Consider the following 17,528-nt stretch of genomic DNA (forward strand, 5'->3'; position numbering starts at 1 on the left):
AGTAGGTGAAAGTGTCTTGCCCAAGGACAAAACAACAGTGAGTGGGATAAACGAAGCGGGATTTGCGGGCAGCAGCTAATTTCTTTTTTTTTTTTACATTTTCAAAATAATATTACAAAAACAAAAAAAACATTATTTCAATACTTTTCAGTACTTTTCCAAATAAAGGGCACCATAAAAAAATGCCATTATTGGCTTTATTTTAACAAAAAATCAAAGGGTACATTAAACATGTGTTTCTTATTGCAAGTTTGTCCTTAAGTAAAATAGTAAACATACAAGAAAACTTGTCTTTTATTAGTCAGTAAACAAACTGAGGCTCCCTAATATAGTCTGCTGACGTATACGGTAACATATTGTGTCATTTATCATTGTATTATTTTGTCAAAAATAATTAAGGACAAGTGGTATAAAATGAATTATTAATCTACTTGTTCATTTACTGTTAATATATGCTTACTTTCTCTTTAAACATGTTCTGTACACACTTCTGTTAAAAAGTAAAAATCACTTATTCTTCTGTTGTTTGATAGTTTATATTAGTTTTGGATGATATCACAAATGTGAGTATCAATTCGATACTGTCAGAGTTATTTGTTGACGAACCCCAAGATGCAGAGATGGAGGCAGGCATGGAGTGAGCAAACGTGATTTAATTAAATACTAAGACAAAAACAAAACCAAAAGGGTACAAACACAAAGCGCGCACGAGGCGGATAATCAAACAAAAGGAGCTAGCCTGGGAGCTAGAAAATAACGAACAGGAGCTTGGCGTGGAAGCTAGCAGGGAGCGAACAGGCAAACAGAAGTCGTACTTGTATAATGAAAAATAAAACGGAAGCAGGGAACAAAAAACAGTAAGCTACAAACAACAACTGACTATAGCTTACCGCTACGCTGCAAAGACAAGGTACGACACGACAGGAGCGATAACACATCACAAGCGCGACTAGATGTGACATCGACAAGACAATATAATGATCCAGCCCTGACTGGAGGAATAAAGCAGGTAAAATAGGAGCTGGCTGATTGACATCAGGTGTGACCAGATGCCAATCAGCCGCAGCTGAGTGAAAACAGGACACAGGGAGACAAACAGGAAGCTAAACCAAAATAAGAGCACTAGACAGGAACCAAGGACAGGAAATACTAAACACACAGAGGAGAAACTAAAACACAAACAAACTGTCAGTGGCAAGTCTGACAGATACCAAGTAGTTACAGGATCATATATTGGTCATATTCTGAGTCCTCATGTGTCCAGGAACATATTTCCTGAGTTTATAAACATAATATATTTTTTTTTTTAAAAAGAAGATGTGATGCCATAAAATATCGACGTAATCAGAGTAGTATCGACTAGATACGGGCCTTGATATCATTACAATGGGTGTCAAGTGTAGATCCACCATGTGTAGTAAAGCATATTTAGCTATTCCTCGTCCTGCAGGGATGATCCCTGTAAGAAACTAACTTTAGTTGAAGACCAGGATTAGTGATTTAGAAGTCACTAAAACACTGCCGATGGCGAAGGGACGTTAGCCGCTAGCTAGCTAGCCATGTCTTAAAGCATCCCTTCCTGAGGGTGTTTCAGTGTTATAACTTCACCTTATGTTTATCTTTAAGCAACATGCATTCGTTCTCTCTTTTCTATCCACACACTGTCTCTGCTTGAAAGTACTCTGTGACTGTATGCCGCCGAACATGCTCCTCTGCTCGTAAAACCAGCAATTTCATGACGTGACGATGACAGGAAAGGTGCGAGACAGGTACGTTTCAGAGGCAATATAGTACCGAAAATGATTCATTAGTATCGCTGTACTATACTAATACAGTGCAACCCTAATATATACATTCATATACAAAACCCAAAACCAGTAAAGTTGGCACGTTGGGTAAATCCTAAATAAAAACAGAATACAATGATTTGCAAATCCTTTTCAACTTATATTCAATTGAATAGACTGCAAAGACAAGATATTTAATGTTCGAAATGAGAAAAGTATTTTTTTTTGTGTGCAAATAATCATTAACTCTAAAAACTTTAAAAGTTCGCACTGGGGCCTTTTTAACACTATGTGTTACATGGCCTTTCCTTTAAACAACATTCAGTTAACATTTGGGAACTGAGAAGACCAATTTTTTAAGCTTTTCAGGTGGAATTCTTTCCCATTCTTGCTTGATGTACAGTTTAAGTTGTGGTATTTTATACTTCATATTGCGCCACACATTTTAAACGGGGGACAGGTCTGGATTACAGGTAGGCCAGTCTAGTACCCGTACTCTTTTACTATTAGGCCACGCTGTTGTAACTCATGGCTTGGCATTGTCTTGCTGACATAAACAGGGGCGTCCATAAGCATGGGCGTCCATGATAACATTGCTTGGATGGCAGCATATGTTCCTCCAAAACCTGTATGTATCTTTCAGCATTAATGGCGCCTTCAATGATGTGTAAATTAACCATGTCTTGGGCACTAGTACACCCCCATACCATCATCACAGATGCTGGCTTTTGAAGTTTGCACCTACAACAATACGGATGGTTCTTTTCCTCTTTGTTCCGGAGGACACAACGTCCACAGTTTTCAAAAAACTATTTGAAATGTGGACTCGTCAGACCACAGAACACTTTCCCACTTTGCATCAGTCCATCTTAGATGTCCTCGAGACCAGCGAAACCGGCGGCATTTCTGGGTGTTGTTGATAAATGGCTTTGACTTTGCATAGTAAAGTTTTAACTTGCACTTACAGATCTAGTGACCAACTTTACTTACTGACAGTGGTTTTCTGAAGTGTTCCTGACCCCATGTGGTGATATCCTTTACACACTGATGTCGTTGTTTGATGCAGTACCGCCGTATCATTGTATTCTGTTTTTATTTACAATTTACACAACGTGCCAACTTCACTGGTTGTGGGGTTTGTACGAATATACATACATATTATATTTTATTAACATAATGAATATATAATTATTATAAATGGATATTAGGAGTAAGTGAAAGTTTGACTAATACCTTGTTTACTACCGTGACGTTCTCCTTAAAGTTTGGTAATCAATCAGAAATAACAAAGCAACTTAAATGCGCCAAAAATGGATAAGTTAAGTTGAGTTGAGTTTGAGGTTATTTCCAACATGCATGCATACAACAATTTCCAGTTTCTCTATTCAACATGTTTGAAAAAGAAGAAGCAGAGCGTATTTAATCCAACCCCTTTTCCTTTACATAGCAGTTGCTAAAACTTTTGTTCAATTACTGTACTCAATTTATTCATAAGATCATCCATAAGTAATAACAATAAAACAATTATTAATTAATTAATAATAATTGGTGAAGTAAGTTATATTTCATATGGTGAGATGAGTAAGATTATCTTGAAAATGAATGGATGGATGAGATAAATTCAGAATGTTTATCATGGTTCTTCTTCTTTGTACTTTGTAAACACTTTAAGTATGAAGAGTTTCTTGAAGTGGATCAGTTAGTACATTGTTTGATTTCTTTGCTTAATCCATTACATAATTTAATTCCACACACTGATATACTGAAGGTCTTAAGTGTTGTACGTGCGTACAAATAAGTGTGTATAGAATGTTTTGTATTTTTTCCAGCATGCATCGCAGGAGATTTAAATGGGCGTGATTTTGAATCATGTGCTGTGTTTGGACATTTTTTCATAATATCCACAAAGTTCATTGAGCAGCTTGTGTTATGTGTGACCATGTGTGTTGACTTGGTTTGTCAGCTTGTTTGCTCCATGAGTGGAAAAAGTTGTTTGGATTGGGTCATATGTAAACATGCTGACCTGTGACCGACTGGATACCAGCACTAAGTGTAGTCAGCTGGGATAGGCTCCAGCATCCGGCTCCCCTGCTTGGAATAGATAATGGGTGTTGTGTAAAAGAATCACCATGATCACATGCAGTCGCACACACAGTCAACACATTCCCCCACAGTTCTATGCGCTCACACTCTGCAAAAACAAAAAAAACATCCCTTCTCAAACTTCATAACAAAACTGTCCTCCCACGTGGTTTAAGTATGTCTACCCATGCATCAAAGCCTGAGCCCCCATCTTATTTCAAAATATTGCTTGCAACCCGTCACACGTTGTCCTCATAAGCAAATAAACGCAGCTGCCAATTGCTCCTGGGGCGCTCACACACACACACACACACACACACACACACACACACACACACACTCACACACACACACACGCACTCGCACACACACCATCTATGGAGAGGACAAATCCAAAACAGACCACTGATGATCATCCTAAACTGCTGGATTGTTAGAAATAATGCTGTACATTTAGTTGGACTAGGACAGGGGTCTTTAGCGCCGCCCTAGTGGCTCTCTGGAGCTTTTTCAAAACTATATGAAATGAGGAAATGAGGGGGGGGAAAATATTTTTTGTTTCAATTTGGTTTTTGTACGAGGACAAACATGACACAAACCTCCCTAATTGCTATAAAGCACACTGTTTATATTAAACATGCTTCACTGATTCGAGTATTTGGCGAGCGCCGTTTTGTCCTACTAATTTTGGCGGTACTTGAACTCATCCTAGTTTGTTTACATGCATAACTTTCTCCGACGAGATTTATGCCACTTCTTTTTCTGTCTGAATTTGTCCACCAAACTTATAACGTTGTGCATGAATGCACAAAGGTGAGGTTTGTTGATGTTATTGACTTATGTGGAGTACTAATCAGACATATTTGGTCACTGCATGACTGCAAGTTAACCGATGCTAACATGCTATTTAGGCTAGCTATATGTACATATTGCATTACTATGCTTAATTTTTAGCTATATTTGTGCTCATTTAGTTTCCTTTAAGTCCTAATAATTCAATTTATATCTCATGACACACTATCAGTATGTAATATGGCTTTTAATTATTTGCGGCTCCAGACAGATTTGTTTTTTATTTTTTGGTCCAATGTGGCTCTTTCAACATTTTGGGTTGCCGACCACTGGGCTAAGACAATAAAGAAACTGCATGCATGAGAAAAGAGTAAAAAGATGACATCACCAGTAGAGCGTTTAACAAGAACCTTTGACCAGTTGTGGTCATATGAGAAGGGGTGTCTCTTTCTTTGCAATAACTTTGCATGACATCAGTGCAAGAAGGCAGGGCCAAGCCTGCCTTTTTCCTGCAACTGCTGAGAAAAATCTAACCATCAGCCTCCCTCTTTTTGCACATGGACCACCCTCTGTTGGTGTTCTCCTACCGGGCCGTGTTGGCTTGCACTGCAGCTCCATGCAGGCCCTTTATTCTCAATGAGCGCAAAGACTCAGCATGGACAGTATGAAACCTCGACACAGCTGAAACATTGACCTGGACCTGTCAAGCTTCCCATCCTGGAGCGAAACGACTGAGAAAGGTTAGATTTTGTTGTTGAATTAACCCATAGACAAAACAACTTGTATCATCTATGTAATTAATGTCATTGCCAGGTTTTTACAATGTTGCACAGCACCATCTTATTATTGTTTTTGCTTTCGTCATGTCTGCTTGAGGACTTCCTGACCATAAATAGTATACACAGAGCTCATACGTCATCCCTTAGGATCCAAACAGACTGTCTGATTAGATCCGTCTGCTCCACAGGCTAAAAAAGATGGCTGATTGGCACAGTCATGTAACCTCAAAATAGGATTTTCTGAAAAGTAATCACAGAATTACTGTCAGGTAAATAACATTCATGCATAATGGAGGGAGTCAGTCAGTTAGAAATGTCCAGAACAGTGGTATCCAAACTACGACAAACGGGCCGGCGTCTTTAGTTTGGCCAGCGAGACATCATGAGTTTAATAACGAATCTGGCCTGCGGGACATTTTAAATTACATTTTACACATTTAACAATCTGATTGTTGAAAATTTGCCACCATCATGTAGACAACATGAGTAAATCAGGTCAATGACTGTGATGTGCGCTTTGTTAGTGAAGATAGCACAGCATCTACACTTTTGACCCAATCCAAACAACCTTCCCTAGTCATGGCACACAAAAAAATGCAATCAACACAGAAAGTCCAGACACATTGTCACACATAACACAACCTACTAATTACACTTTGTGGATATTATTCCAAAAGTTCTAAATTACACCAATTTAAACCCATTACAATGCATGATGGGGAAAATGCAAAACACTCTCTCCGCAGTTTTCCATGTTCATTTTAGCTGCTTTCTGATTTATTACAAAACTTTGAGGAGGTCATTACAGAAGTAAACAAGGGAGGAGTCAAACTTTCACATACTCTTAGTACCCAAATATGTATTACTAATTATGTATCCATTATATATACACACATATATATGTATGTATGTATATATATATATATATATATATATATATATACATATATATATATATATATATATATATATATATATATATATATATATATATATATATATATATATATATAATGGATACATAATTAGTGATACATATTTGGGTACTAAGAGTATGTGAAAGTTCGACTCTATATAAAGGTTAGGTCAGGAAAAAACAAAGAGGCTATTTCATCCCTACAAGCCTGTTTCGCAGGGAAATCTGTAAAAAAATTCAACCGACACAGAAAGTCAACACAGATGGTCACACATAACACAACCTGCTAATTGAACTTTGTGGATACTATCATATTATATTATTTAAAAAAATTTAATCACCATAAAGAATTCTAAATTACACCAATTTAAATCCATTACAATGCATGACGGGAAAATTGCAAAAAGCTCTCTCTGCAGTTTTCCATGGTCATTTTAGTTGCTTGACATTTCTGATTTATTGCAAAACTTTGAGGAGGTCGTCACAGAAAAAAACAAGGGAGGAGTCGAACCTTCACATACTCTTATTACTAATTATTTATCCATTATATATATATATATATATATATATATACATATATATATATATATATATATATATACACATTAAGTCAGGAAAAAAACACACAGGCTATTTCATCCCTACAAGCCTGTTTCGCAGGGAAACCTGCAAGTGGGCTGATTGGCACAGTCATATAACCTCAAAATAGGATTTTTCTGAAAAGTAATCAAAGAAATAATGTCAGGTAATTAACATTCATTCATAATGAAGTGAGTCAGTCAGTTAGAAATGTCCAGAACAGTGGTTTCGATACTACGACACACGGGCCAATTCATCCCTATAAGCCTGTTTCGCAGGTTTCCCTGAAATAGCCTCTGTGTTTTTTACCGACCTAACATATGTATTCCGCCCTACCCTGGTATTGAGCACTGTATAACAGATAAACCACAAAAACCTTGACTATATATATATATATATATATATATATATATAATATATATATATATACATGAAATGGAAACTGGACAAGCGGTAGAAAATGGATGGATACATTTTGAGCCCAAATGCGACCGCCAAGTTAAAAACATTGACTATCCCTGCTCCAGAAGAAACGTTCTCTATCGGCATCTTTATTTGCTAAGAGTGGGTCGAGGAAAGGTGGTGAAAAATGACTTTCCATGGGTCAACACAAAAATGTCAGCTTCTGCTGGCTCAATGAAAGCGTGATTGACAGCCGGGAGGCCGTATAGGTAGAGAAGTGCCAGTGAGATCCACAGGCCCGGACTGAGGAGCCTCTGTGTAAACACTGTCACCCCTGTTAGGCCTGCTTGGGAGATCCATACTATTGTGGAGACGAGCGATGATTAGAGAAAAACAGGAGGGAAAAAGAACCCTGTCGGCAAAAAAAAAAACAGACTGACAGTGCCAAGGCGTTTCTGAGCTTTGACACATGGCCCATTTTCCTTAACATGTCTATTCCTTTCCCCTCAGATGGTTCCTAATGCCATACAACAAGCAGCAGATTGTGTACTGTATATTACAGCCCCAGGGAGTATATCTGCCGAGACACTTTCCCTCACTTTAAGTTATCGTCATTCAAACCACACACAAAACCATATTTTTCCAGTGACGTTGACAAAACGAATGTATTATTCTGCTTCTGCAGCGGTTTCAACTTTGGTAACGCTTTGGAATGGGTCCAATTAACTGTGGTACGGACTAATCAGAGAAAACTGCAGGAATTATTCGTTAGAACCTCCTTTTCTGGCATTTCTCCTCCGCGTTTCAATTCCGACTTGTTTTGACGCGCTCCACAGAGAAGTAGGTCGTACTGCGTGTCTTCAGCGCGTCCGCTTTATTGCTGTGGTCGTAAACACTAGACGGCCTTCTGGATGGATGCAGCCAAAATCAGCTAAAAGCTGGCGGCCCTTTAGGCCTGCACAGAGCCAAGCCTGTTTATTGAAGACGAAGGCAAACGTCTTTTAGTTTTCAAATACTTGAACTTCGCCCACTCTCCATTGGATATCCTGTCAAAACCAATAAGACCAATAAGTCTGCCAAACCTTGACTCAGGAGAGTTTCACTCGTAAATCAGTGACAGCTCCTCCTGCTGCTTCTAAAACCTATCAATATCTTCTATTTCTCACACTCATTCTCATTTTTTTTCAGCCAAAAAATTACATACTTTTAAAGTAGAAACGAGATACGCTATAGTTGACTTTCATTTTCCACCAGCATGTTAATTCTCCCCATAAACCAGCAAAGGTAGACTGGAAGGCGAGAAAGGAGATTGATGGCAGATCTACAGACCTATTAAAAACAGATCCCAGCACTTGCACACACCCAGACACCTGATACAGATGTGGCGAGGGCTATAATTAAAGACTACCCACATGTGAATACACTGGAAATATGACTGATTTTTGGTGGGTGGGTGGCACTGCTTTGCACACTCTTGGCATTCTCTCGATGAGCTTCAAGAGGTAGTCACCTGAAATGGTTTTCACTTCACAGGTGTGCCTTATCAGAGTTGATTAGTGGAATTTCTTGCTTTATTAATGGGGTTGAGACGATCAGTTGTGTTGTGAATGAGAAGGTGTGTCCACATTTTTGCCCTGTACTATATATATATATATATAGATATATATATATATATATATAGATATATATATGTATATATATCTGTATATATATATATATACATCTATATATATATATATATATATATATATATATGTATATATATCTATATATATATATATATATATATCTATATATATATATATATATATATATATATATATATCCATCCATCCATTTCCTACCGCTTATTTCCTTTGGGGTCGCAGGGGGCGCTGGTGCCTATCTCAGCTACAATCGGGCGGAAAGCGGGGTACACCCTGGACAAGTCGCCACCTCATCGCAATATATATGTGTGTATATATACATAAATGTGTATATATATATATATGTATCTTGATTGGATTATCCAGAGAATAGTGCTCGATACCGTGGTAGAGCGCAATATGTATTTCAAATCTCCTGATGATTGAGGGAACCCCTCATGAAACAGTTCTGTAGAGATGAAGTTGTCTTGTGATTTTTCCCACACCTACATATATTTATATATACATATATATATATATATATATATACATATATATATATATATATATATATATATATATATATATATATATATATATATATGTAGGTGTGGGAAAAATCACAAGACATAAATACATATTGCGCTCTACCACAGTATCGAGCACTATTCTCTGGATAATCCAATCAAGATACATATATATATACACATATATATATATATACACATAAATATATATATTGTATATATATCTGTATATATATATATATATGTGTATATATACATAAATGTGTATATATATATGTATCTTGATTGGATTATCCAGAGAATAGTGCTCGATACCGTGGTAGAGCGCAATATGTATTTCAAATCTCCTGATGATTGAGGGAACCCCTCATGAAACAGTTCTGTAGAGATGAAGTTGTCTTGTGATTTTTCCCACACCTACATATACTTATATATATATATATATATATATATATATATATATATATATATATATATGTATATATATATGTATATATATATATAAGAATAAAAACTGTATATATATATATATATATATATGTATATATGTATATATATGTATATATATAAGAATAAAAACTGTATATATATATATATATATATATATATATATATATATATATATATATATATATATATATAAATGTATGTAGGTGTGGGAAAAATCACAAAACTACTTCATCTCTCTATATAAATATATATATATATATATATGTGTGTGTGTATATATATAAATATATATATATATATGTATATATATATATATATATATATATATATATATATATATATATATATATATATATATATATATATATATATGTGTATGTATACAAATTTCATAAATGTTGATTTATAATAAATATATCTGGGAATGCTAAATGATAAAGTTGCTTGAATATAATCAAGAATATCTAAGATGACATACACCCCCCTATGAAAACTGCAAAATGGTTTGTTCCAACTGGATAGCAGCAACCCCTGCATGGAACACTTCACTCAACACAGACGTCATTACGTCATCAAAGCTCACTTTTTAAACATTCACTCACGGCATCAGCATTTTGGTACAGGGGTGAAGAAGAAAAGGTAAAAATACACTAAATCAACCTGTGACAGCATAGGAGAAAATTATATGTAAGTTTCACTTTTGCATCTCAGTGCACATAACTGTTGTGCATTCAAGGACACTCAAGGTTTTAAAAAAAGGGGCCTGTAATGTGGTGCTTCGCACCTGGACGGGATATTAAAATTTGGAGGCTTGTGAGCCTTGCAGGTACCCATAGTAAAGTAAATTGAAGTAAATACCTGGAATACGACTTAAACTGTGTTGCTAGGTTACTACAATGAATAGATGCAAACACTGTATAGAGCACAGTATACAATTAAATTGTATTTGTAAAAGACCCTCATTAAGGTAAACAAATATCTTCACTACAGTGCAATGCTACGGTAATGTACCTGACTCGAAATAGAACAAAGCGACAGAGGTGTGGACTCGAGTCACATGACTGGGACTCGAGTCATGAATTTGATGACTTTAGACTCGACTTGACAAAATGTAAAGAGACTTGCAACTCGACTTAGACTTTAACATCAATGACTTGTGGCTTGACTTGGACTTGAGCGTTTTGACCTGACATGACTCGTTACTTTCCGCAAAACCCAACGATTAAAAAGTTATTCAGGAGTGCTCCGTATCTTTCGTTTTGTGCTTGTGTCTGTCAGCATGTTGTTCCCGTCAGCTTGTATGCTCTCAGTACAACAGCCAATCAAATTAGTACTATGTTGTTTCCGTCCCACAGCACTCATCCAATCAAATTGCAGGAAAACCTGGGAAAAATAATTGTCAAACAATGCGCCAGTAAGAAAAAAATATGCCGAAGTTGGTTTCGTTCGGGTATAAAAACTACGACTTGGTCAACAAAAAACGAATTTCCGTATGCAAAACATGCAATTCGGATATTACAGACGTAAAAGCAACAACTTCCAACTTCGTTCGACATAAATACATGCTTACCTTAGCTAAAGCTAAATATTACTCAAATCTCATCCACCGTAATAAAAACGATCCTAAATTTTTGTTTAGTACGGTAGCATCGCTAACCCAACAAGGGACCCCTTCCAGTAGCTCCACCCACTCAGCTGATGACTTTATGCAATTCTTTAGTAAGAAAATTTAAGTCATTAGAAAGGAGATTAAAGACAATGCGTCCCAGCTACAACTGGGTTCTATTAACACTGATACGATTGTATATACGGCGGATACTGCCATCCAAAATAGTTTCTCTCATTTTGAGGAAATAATATTAGAGGAATTGTTACAACGTGTAAATGGAATGAAACAAACAACATGTTAACTTGACCCACTTCCTGGGAAACTGATCAAGGAGCTGTTTGTATTATTAGGTCCATCAGTGCTAAATATTATAAACTTATCACTTTCCTCGGGCACTGTTCCCCTAGCATTCAAAAAAGCGGTTATTCATCCTCTTCTTAAAAGACCTAACCTCGATCCTGACCTCATGGTAAACTACCGACCGGTGTCTCACCTTCCCTTTATTTCAAAAATCCTCGAAAAAATTGTTGCGGAGCAGTTAAATGAACACTTAGCGTCTAACAATCTATGTGAAACCTTTCAATCCGGTTTCAGGGCAAATCACTCCACGGAGAAAGCCCTCGCAAAATTGACTAATGATCTATTGCTAACGATGGATTCTGATGCGTCATCTATGTTGCTGCTCCTCGATCTTAGCGCTGCCGTCGATACCGTCGATCATAATATTTTATTAGAACGTATCAAAACACGAATTGGTATGTCAGACTTAGCCCTGTCTTGGTTTAACTCTTATCTTACTGATAAGATGCAGTGCGTCTCCCATAACAATGTGACCTCGGACTACGTTAAGGTAACGTGTGGAGTTCCCCAGGGTTCGGTCCTTGGCCCTAAACTCTTCAGCATCTACATGCTGCCGCTAGGTGACATCATACGCAAATACGTTGTTAGCTTTCACTGTTATGCTGATGACACCCAACTCTACATGCCCCTAAAGCTGACCAACACGCCGGATTGTAGTCAGCTGGAGGCGTGTCTTAATGAAATTAAACAATGGATGTCTGCTAACTTTTTGCAACTCAATGCCAAAAAAACGGAAATGCTGATTATCGGTCCTGCTAGACACCGACCTCTATTTAATAATACAACTCTAACATTTGACAACCAAACAATTGAACAAGGCGACTCGGTAAAGAATCTGGGCATTATTATCTTTGACCCTACTCTCTCCTTTGAGGCACACATTAAAAGCTTTACTAAAACGGCCTTCTTTCATCTCCGTAATATCGCTAAAATTCGTTCCATTCTGTCCACTAAAGACGCTGAGATCATTATCCATGCGTTTGTTACGTCTCGCCTCGATTACTGTAACGTATTATTTTCGGGTCACCCTATGTCTAGTATTAAAAGATTACAGTTGTTACAAAATGCGGCTGCTAGACTTTTGACAAGAACAAGAAAGTTTGATCACATTACGCCTGTACTGGCTCACCTGCACTGGCTTCCTGTGCACTTAAGATGTGACTTTAAGGTTTTACTACTTACGTACAAAATACTACACGGTCTAGCTCCATCCTATCTTGCCGATTGTATTGTACCATATGTCCCGGCAAAAAATCTGCGTTCAAAGGACTCCGGCTTATTAGTGATTCCCAAAGCCCAAAAAAAGTCTGCGGGCTATAGAGCGTTTTCATTTCGGGCTCCAGTACTCTGGAATGCCCTCCCGGTAACAGTTCGAGACGCCACCTCAGTAGAAGCATTTAAGTCTCACCTTAAAACTCATTTGTATACTCTAGCCTTTAAATAGACTCCCTTTTTAGACCAGTTGATCTGCCGTTTCTTTTCTTTTTCTCCTATGTCCCACTCTCCCTTGTGGAGGGGGTCCTGTCCGATCCGGTGGCCATGTACTGCTTGCCTGTGTATCGGCTGGGGACATCTCTGCGCTGCTGATCCGCCTCCGCTTGGGATGTTTTCCTGCTGGCTCCTCTGTGAACGGGACTCTCGCTGCTGTGTTGGATCCGCTTTGGACTGGACTCTCGCGACTGTGTTGGATCCATTATGGATTGAACTTTCACAGTATCATGTTAGACCCGCTCGACATCCATTGCTTTCCTCCTCTCCAAGGTTCTCATAGTCATCATTGTCACCGACGTCCCACTGGGTGTGAGTTTTCCTTGCCCTTATGTGGGCCTACCGAGGATGTCGTAGTGGTTTGTGTTGTGGTTTGTGCAGCCCTTTGAGACACTAGTGATTTAGGGCTATATAAGTAAACATTGATTGATTGATTGATTGATGTAGGGCCATCATCATCCCCCAGAAGATTTATTTGTGATTTTCACATACAAATATTGACGTTTCATTGCTCCTTCACAACTCTGGGGTAATATTATTTTCACAAAATACAACCATCCATCCATCCATTTCTACCGCTTATTACCTTTGGGGTTGCGGGGGGCGCTGGTGCCTATCTCAGCTACAATCAGGCGGAAGGCAATAGTACGTTAATGTTAAATCTTAGTTGTGAAAAGTAATCCCCCAATTCCTATTATCAACAGTCCGCTCATTTGAGCAGAAAAACGCTGAACACCAGCCGGGTATCTTTGTTTTCTACCCGTCAACTGTCAGTTTAGGCTGCTCGTCGGCTCCTCATCACCACTTCAAGATGGCGGCCAAATTGCTCGCGTCACAGCAGCCAATGCGGCGTCTACTTATAAGATAGAATAGAATAGAATAGAATGAACTTTATTGTCATTATATTTGCATATAACGAGATTAAAGACTCCAACTTAAGGTGCGGTAGTGGGAACAAATATGGGGTGAAATAAATGACATAAGAGGTAATAAAGGAAAAACTAACAATTGAAATAAACAGACTACTATCCAATAAAAATAATAAGCAATTCTGTACAATATGCAAAACACTATAGAAGTACAAAATACAAATACTGTACAATATACAGATATATAATATAAGATGTCTATGGTTATAACATCATTTCAAACACGGCAATCTGTTGCGTCCACTGCAGTTTGCTACCTTATTCATACTTTTTGTGAAGTGATTTTTTTTTTAAGCAGGGTTGCATGAGGTACCTACACATAACGTTACGTTAGTCAATGTATCACACACAGCAACGTAACGTTAGACGGCGGTCAGCAGCACCGCATATTTTAGCCACCTACAAAAAGATAAACATAGTCAAATAAAGGTCAGTTAAAATGCACACTATATTAAGAATATGTGTACATATTGCATAGGGCCCTGACATCTAAAAAGTACAATTCTGTTCATTGTTGTGTTCATGTTTTTAAGCAGGGTTGCATGAGGTACCTATACATAACATTACGTCAATGTATCACACACAGTAACGTAATGTTAGACAGCGGTCAGTAGCATCGCAGCTTTTAGCCACCTACAAAAAGACAAACAGTCAAATAAAGGTCAGTTCAAATGTATACTATATTAAGAATATGTGTAAATTTAGCATAGGACCCTGACATCTAAAGAGTGCAACTCTGTTCATTGTTATGTTCATATATTTGTTATATTTTTCATATGTGCGCACACATAAACACACAAACAGTATGAGATGAGATCAATGAGATAAGGTAAGAACAGGATAGAAACTGTTGTGGAACTAGTTACAATGCAATATGACATGGAAATACAATGTTAGCACTTTTGTGCAAATAAGTACAGTTGCACTTGTTTTTCCAAATGTGTTTATTCTGTAAAGCAATGAATTAAATGTTTAAAATGACTGGTAAATAGTGCTATTATGAATTGCAATGTCAGCACTATTTTTTTCCCTGCAATTTCAAATGCACTTGTTTTTAATAAATAAATACAGCATTTTAAAAACTCGAAACTCAAAATGCAGGACTTGGGACTTGACTTGAGACTTTCTAGTTTCGACTTTGGACTTGACTCGGGACTTGACTGTCTTGACTTGGGACTTGACTCGAGACTTGAAGACAAAGACTTGAGACTTACTTGTGATTTGCAATAAAATGACTTGGTCCCACCTCTGCTAAGCGACCACAAGATCATTGAAAAAATACATATTTCAAACAAAAACAAAAAAATGACCCTCTTTTGTAGGACTTTGGAGAGTGTGGGGTTTGTTGATCTAGGTCAGGGCTCTTGAGTTCTTCCGCATCAAACTCATCCAAGCATGCCTTTTAAGGACCTTGCGTTGTGCACTGGGGTATTTTTTTTTCCCAAACAGTTCCTACAAAGTTAGCATCAAGGCCAAAACAAAGCCTTTGCAGCACAACGCAGTCTTTCTTTTTCTCTGAACATATCTTTTTTAGTAAAGCCTATCTCGAAAAAAAAAACACTTAATTTGTCTTAGTGCTTGGCGAGCTGCCAGTCGGATTTGGACAATCTGAGGCATTTTGCGGAAAATGAAAGTGCTTGAATATTTATGAGAAAGTTATAAATAGCAACCGGTGGCCTTGGGTATGAGTGACACAAACATAGTAGTTCCAGCTGGTAGAAGTGTGAATCTTTGGGCACTTCACCATTTTTGGGATGACGATTTGATTCACAATTCAGCATGATTCTCTATTCCAGTGATTCTCAAATGGGGGTACGCATACCCCTGGGACTACTTGAAGGTATGCCGAGGTGTACGAGAGATTTTTGAAAAATATTCTAAAAATAGCAACAATTCAAATACTTCAACAAAATATGAATGTAAGTTCATAAACTGTGAAAGGAAATGCAACAATACAATATTCAGTGTTGACAGCTCGATTTTTTGTGGACATGTTCCATAAATATTGATGTTAAAGATTTCTTTTTTTGTGAAGAAATGTTTAGAATTAAGTTCATGAATCCAGATGGATCTCTATTACAATCCCCAAAGAGGGCACTTTAAGTTGATGATTACTTCTATGTGTAGAAATCTTTATTTATAATTAAATCACTTGTTTATTTTTCAACAAGTTTGTAGTTATTGTTGTATCTTTTTTCCAAGTAGTTCAATAAAGACCACTACAAATGAGCCATATTTTGCACTATTATACAATTTAATAAATCAGAAACTGATGACATAGTGCTGTATTTTACTTCTTTATCTCTTATTTTCAACCAAAAATGCTTTGCTCTGATTAGGGGGTACATGAATCAAAAAAATGTTCACAGGGGGTACATCACTGAAAAAAGGTTGAGAATCACTGCTCTATTCAAACCAATTCTTGCAATGTATTATTTCCGATGCTACAAAAGTACGGCCCATGGGCCGCTCGCCGGCGAGTTCAGTTTGGCCAGCAAGACATCGCGAGTTCAATAAGGAATCAGCTAATTTTAAGTATCTGACAATATGTTTGCTGCAAATGTGCCACCATTTTGCAGACAGCGTCGGTGATTCAGATTAATGACCACGAATTGCACTTTTAAGTGTTTACAGAACAGCATTATTATACTTTGTATATGACTAAATCCAAACAACCTTTACCACTCATGGCACCAATACACTCCCACAAAAAGTCAAAATACATGGTCACATATAACACAACCTACTCACTGAACAGTGTGGACGTTATAAAAAAAAATGTCAAAGCACAGCACATCATTCAAAATGACGCCCATTTGAAACCCCTGAAATGCGTGACAAGAAAAATACAAAACACTCTCTCCACACTTATCAATGTTTGTATAACTTTAAGGAGATCGTCACGGAAGTAAACAATATAGGAGTCGAACTTTCACATACTTTTAATATCATATAAATGTTATATACATTATAAAGCAAAAAACTCCACTAATCAACCCTGATAAGGCACACCTGTGAAGTGAAAACCATTTCAGGAGACTACCTCTTGAAGCTCATGGAGAGAATGCCAAGAGTGTGCAAAGCAGTAATCAGAGCAAAGGGTGGCTATTTTGAAGAAACTAGGATACAAAACATGTTTTCAGTTATTTCACCTGTTATTGTTAAGTACATAACTCCACATGTATTCATTCATAGTTTTGATG

At 37.3% G+C, this 17,528-nt stretch overlaps 1 protein-coding gene across 2 annotated transcripts in view; it reads left to right on the forward strand.

Annotated features, from left to right (window-relative positions):
• Positions 1–4,550: 4,550 nt before the first annotated feature.
• Positions 4,551–17,528, forward strand: part of LOC133545013 (angiopoietin-related protein 1-like) — a 44,144-nt gene continuing 31,166 nt past the window's right edge. The window contains exons 1-2 of one of the 2 annotated variants that reach the window (XM_061890301.1): positions 4,551–4,682; positions 5,274–5,401. The gene's annotated coding sequence lies outside the window, so the exon portion shown is untranslated. Of the gene's footprint in view, positions 4,683–5,188; positions 5,402–17,528 lie in introns of those variants that run through there. The other variant, XM_061890299.1, reaches the window with a different exon arrangement.

Source organism: Nerophis ophidion, linkage group LG28, assembly GCF_033978795.1.
Source record: "Nerophis ophidion isolate RoL-2023_Sa linkage group LG28, RoL_Noph_v1.0, whole genome shotgun sequence".
Taxonomy (NCBI): domain Eukaryota; kingdom Metazoa; phylum Chordata; class Actinopteri; order Syngnathiformes; family Syngnathidae; genus Nerophis; species Nerophis ophidion.